This window comes from Sinocyclocheilus anshuiensis, unplaced genomic scaffold (genome assembly GCF_001515605.1).
Source record: "Sinocyclocheilus anshuiensis isolate Anshui unplaced genomic scaffold, SAMN03320099.WGS_v1.1 scaffold2477, whole genome shotgun sequence".
Lineage (NCBI taxonomy): Eukaryota > Metazoa > Chordata > Actinopteri > Cypriniformes > Cyprinidae > Sinocyclocheilus > Sinocyclocheilus anshuiensis.
Window position 1 is genome coordinate 54,951 of NW_015554065.1, and position 6,009 is coordinate 60,959.

Here is a 6,009-nt window from a genome sequence, read left to right on the forward strand (position 1 = left end):
TTTTTGTTTATACATATATATATATATATATATATATATATATATATATATATATATACAAATGTGTATTTTATTCATATATCTTTATTTTTTATTATCTGTGTGTTGTCCCTGTGTAGCGTCTGTCACCAGAACAAATTCCTTGTGTGTGCAAACATACTTGGCAATAAAGCTCTTTTTGATTCTGACTTCTGATAAATAAAACAGCACTCAAAACAGTCATAATCTAAATGTTAATGTCCATTTTCCAGGTTTTTTCCATATATTTATGATTGGACTATCACCTGTATACTACATTATACTTTCATGCTATGATGATTTTTGTTTAAAACATGTTCATATTTATCATTTAAAACATAATTAGAATGATTAAATAAAACAGTGCTTGATTTCAATGCTGATGTCCAACGCTTTTTTCCCCATGTATTTATGACGACCATGACCTACAGTCATATATGAACTACTTTTATGATACTTGTATGGTATTTTTCTTTAAATCATATGAATTTAGAAAATTACGTTTTTAATTTTTGATGAACTGTCCCTTTAAGATATATCTGTTAGTGCATGTATGAAATTGAGTACTTGTTAATTCTGGAAGCACTTTTTTTTTACCAGTCTTGCCCGGACTGGTTTGAGTGATTCTAGCTCGTACCGTCCAAGTGTTTTAAATAAAAGACATGTGGCAATTATGTGTGTCAATCCATCATGAGACATTAGATAATGATACTTCAAGACGTTTATGTAGCTTAATATGCTTGTGCCTTGATATTAAATAGTCAGTAAGATGGTTGTGCATCGTTGCCAGTGGAGTTCATCTGTAGATATGCCACTATAAATATCAGATGGCAGCGCAGCCGTGTTTAAGCGTGCGTGTGATCCGTTCAAGCTCTGTTTGTTTTTGTGTTTGGTTTGCGATCTCTCCGGGCTCATAGTTGTTCTTCCTTATGTTTGCTTGTCTCCATGTGATGCTGTCAGATGTATTTACACAACTCCCTTCTGTTTGACTTCTATTCTCAGACCGGAATAAATGTCCAATTTTAGGCACTTCTTGTTTAGACGCTTGAGTCTCCTCTTTTGACATTCCAGGACGTCCATCAGCAGTCAACTCAAATCTGTAGGGATTTATTTAAACAGGCAGTTATTTTTGATTCTTTGATCCTTTTTATACAATTACATTTCATTTTATTCCATTCCATTCCTTCCAGTACATTCCAATTCAGTCCATTTTATTCTGTTTCACTGTATCTGTTATATTCAGTTCCATTCAATTCCATTTCAAGCCATTCCATTCTCTTCGGTTTCATTCCATTATATCTTATTTATTCCATGCCATAAGAGTTTAATTTGGGTGAAAGATTCATATTGAGTAATGAGATTTTATTGGGTGAAAAAGACAGCTCAAATAATGAAAATTGTTGTTTTAAATAAGAAAATAATGCATGTTTACTAGTTGTCTCGGAGTGTGGACCCCACTGTACAGATACATACAGTTGTGTGTGTGTTTTTTTTTTTTTAGAAATTAATGCTTTTATTTAGCAATAGTGCATTAAACTAATTAAAAATGACAGTAAAGACATTTATAATGTTACAAAACATTCCTTTTCACATAAACGCTGTTCTTTTGAACTTTCTGTTCATCAAAGAATCCTGAAAAGAAAAATGTATCAAAGTTTCCACAAAAATATGAAGCAGCACAATTGTTTTCAACATTGATAATAATATGCTAATCAGCATATTAGAATGATTTCTGAAGGATTGTGTGACACTGAAGACTGGAGGAATGATGCTGAAAATACAGCTGCGCATCACAGAAATATATTACATTTTACGATATATTTAAATTGAAAATAGTTATTCTAGATTGTAATAATATTTCACAATATTAGTGTTTTACTGTATTTTTGATCAAATAAATGCAGCCTTGGAGAGCAGAGACAAAGAGACTTATTTAAAAAAACATTAAAAAAAAAATCTTACTGACCCCAAACTTGCCAACAGTAGTGTATAACTGTATTTCTACTGTTTCTGTGTCATATTTATTTTATCATTTAGATTCCCCCCCGAGGTTTGTGCACCTTATTCCTGATATTTTCCAGGTATTTATATCTAGACCATCTTAATTCACCAAACCACACGAACAAGATCTTCATTTTGTGTCGTGTTATTTTCTTCTCTATGATGAGATTCCAGGCCGCTCTGGGACGTCCACACGCCCCTCACGTCACATCCGGCATACGCCCGTCTCTGAGACCCTCCGGAGCGACTCGCTCTTCCACAGCCGTCCAAAATAGAAACCTCAGAATTCTGCCCTGAAAGCGTTACCTGTGTTTATTTCCTCCGTGACTCTATTTCTGTCGCACTGAGTCAAAAGGCACCGGAGCTAAAAGAGGCCTGTGGTTTGCCCTGACTGTGTTCTTTCAGAGCTGAAGGAGAGGGAAGGTTAGACGGGCGCTGCTCGTGTTTACCCACAATCTAAAAATACCAGGCTGGGCTACAGAGCGACAGTCCCTGGATTGGAAATGGACAAAGAGGGACAGAAGACAGGAGTGTCATGCTGAGCAGGAAGGTCTAATGTCACCTGTTTGTTCGCTGAGAGAAACTTTCAGACTGCTTTTATTCCTTTATTAACTTCTGTAATGTGACTTATTTCTGAATGAAACTATGGCAATGCCTAAATATAAAGTCGCATTTATTGATAGTAATCAGAGGAATAAAATGTGTTTTAAAAATTCATTAAAAAAAAACATTATTATCATATACACTGCCATTCAAAAGTTTGGTGTCGGTAAGATTTTTAAATGCTTTTAAAGATGTCTCTTCTGCTCACCAAGGCTGCATTTATTTGTTAATTATCACAATTACAATTGTGAAATATTATTACAATTCAAGATAACTGTTTTCTATGTGAATATATATTAAACTGTAATTTATTTCTGTGATCAAAGCTGTATTTTCAGCATCATTACTCCAGTCTTCAGTGTCACATGATCTTCAGAAATCATTCTAATATGCTGCTTTGCTGCCCAAGAAACATTTCTGATTATTATCAATGCTGAAAACAGTCGTGCTGCACAATATTTTTGTGGAAACGGTGATATATACGTTTTTTCAGGATTCTTTGATGAATATAAAGTTCAAAAGAACAGCATTTATTTGAAATAGAAATCTTTTCTAACATTTTAAATGTGTTTGCTGTCACTTTTGATCAATTTAATGCATCTTTTCGTAATAAAAGTAAAAAATTACTGACCCCAAAATCTAGATTTTATGTTTATGTTCTGGAATTATTGCCAGAATGATGTCCAATTTTTTGCATGTATATTAATAATCGTTTTCTTAAAGCCACTTAAAGTTGTCATAAAATGAAATGTAATTATTATTATTTTTTTAATATGCTTACTGGCTTCACAATCTTTAATCAAAATTTCATAATTTGTCCCGCCCTATGTTTTTTACCCTTCAATAGTCGATTCAGTCTTAAATACATCACAATACAGTAATAAAGTCTTTAAGACTTACATAAAAACAAATAACTGAAATGAAATAAAATAAAAAATAAGCATATTTTATTTCAACTTCTTGCCAAGACAACATTTCTCATTTTCATTCAGTTTAACTTGTACTAATGTACTAAAATAACTAAAATTAATTAAAAATATTTTACAAAATAATAAAAATTACAAAACACAAAAAACATACTAAAACTTTAACTTAAATTAAAGTGAAAGCAGAAAATATAAAAATAAAACAAAATATTAACCAAAACTATAATAATGCAGTATATCAATGATGCCGTAATAACACTGATGTGTTTCGGTTCATTCACTTGCTGTTTTATGGCCTCAACGCAGTTCATTGAGAAAAGTTGACAGGAAGGTGTCAGGATGTAAATAAATAAGAGGTGGGAGAAAGCAAGGCTGAAATGTGAAACTCAATCACCTCTGGTCACGTTTCATTCATCTGTATTCTGTTCTCATGCCACACTATCCACGCTTACGGTAAGAACACGTATGGCGGCTCATCTTCATCTTTTCCCACGACATATTTAAATAATGCGCTCCCAGAGTGACATCAGTTCCCATCATATGAGCTGACGGAGGCTAATCGGCTCTGTTTTCAGGTGGAGGGATCACAGAGTGAAGTACAGTGTTTCTCTGGAAGCTGATCGTGAATGAATGTAAACGCAGCATTGTTTGTGATCTAAAGATGAAATAGTTTCATGTTTCTGATGGTTATCGGCAGGGAACTCCCACACATTCAAAGGAAGGTGACATCAACCACAGGAATCTGAGTTCCAGCTTTGTGACTTATGCATCACGATAGTATCATATAGATCATGAGTTCATTCATGTCGTATGGCCGGTTTGGGTTGGTTTTTAAACATCAACTTCAGCTTCTCTACTACTCACCAAGGCTGCATTTATTTGATCAAAAATACAGTAAAAACAGTAATATTGTGAAATGTTATTACAATTTAAAATAACCCAAAATAAGCCCATTTCTGCCACAGAAATTAAAAAAAATTATAAAGTGCGACTTTTCTAACAATTTAGACTTTTTTTTTTTTTGCGAGAAATAAACTCAGAATTGTGAGAAAATCTGATTTGAGATATAAACTCACAATTGCGAGAAAAAGTCAGAATTGTAAGATAAAAAAAAAGTCTGAATTGCAACATATAAACTCAGATTTCTAAGAAAAAAGGTCAGAATTTTGAAATATAAACTCAGATTTCTAAGAAAAAAGGTCAGAATTTTGAAATATAAACTCAGATTTCTAAGAAAAATGTCAGAATTGTGAAATATAAACTCAGAATTCTAAGAAAAAAAAAATGAATTTTGAAATATAAACTCATAATTCTAAGAAAAATGTCAGAATTCTATGAAAAAAAGTCCGAATTATTAGATGTAAAGTCCAAATTGTGAGATGAGATAAGTCCCTTATATATATATACTCTGTAGCAGAAACAGGCTTCCATAGTTTACTGTATGAATATGTTTTAAACTGTCATTTATTCCTGCTATCAAAGCTGAATTTTCAGCATCATTACTCCAGTCTTCAGTGTCACATGATCTTCAGAAATCATAATAATATGCTGATTTGCTGCTCAAGAAACATTTCTGATTATTATCATTGTTGATAACAGTTGTGCTGCCCAATATTTTTGTGGAAACTCTGATGCATTTGATTTTTCAGGATTCACAGATGAATAGAAAGTTCAAAAGAACAGCGTTTATTTGAAATAGAAATCTTTTGAAACATTATACATGTCTTTGCTGTCACTTTTGATCAATTTAATTCATCCTTGCTCAAAAATTGTAATATATTCAACTTTAAATGATAAAGTTTTGTGTAAGTACATTAAAATGAACTTTAAGATGAATGAATGCTATTGTTAGTTCATGTTAGCTTCTCAGTTTCTTGAGAAGTGATCAGCTGAGGTTCACGAAGGTCACGGCTGGAATGCTGAAATACCGCATTCATACAGCATTCGATTTTCCGTTCACATGATGACGGGCACCTTCTCACACGCAGCTGTCAAACACCTGCACAAACAGGAGCTTACAGTAATTCAGTTTCCATTTGCTCTGTCTGGGTCTTTTAGTTCTTAGCTTACAGTAAATGAGTTGGATTGTGGTTTCAGGACACTGTATTTGCTGATCGTCACTGCTGCCATGGACGTATGTGGAGGTGCTGTTAGCTTTTTTGTTGGACAGTTGTGGTAATTAGAGAGGGTTGCTTTAATGAGGACTTCACAGAAGGTTTAATTGACCTTAGCTGGATGAGTGGAGGGTGGAGTCGAGTGTGTGGGTGTGGTTTAACAGCTGTCAGTCCATAAAAAAACAAGTGTTCAGTCAACAAGCCCCCACAGGCACAAGATACTGCATCTGTCCCGACACACTCACGTTTATGTGACACTTGTGCCCCTGCATCTGTGTGTGTGTGAGTGAGTGAGTGAGTGAGTGAGTGAGTGAGTGAGTGAGTGAGTGAGTGAGTGAGTGTGTGTG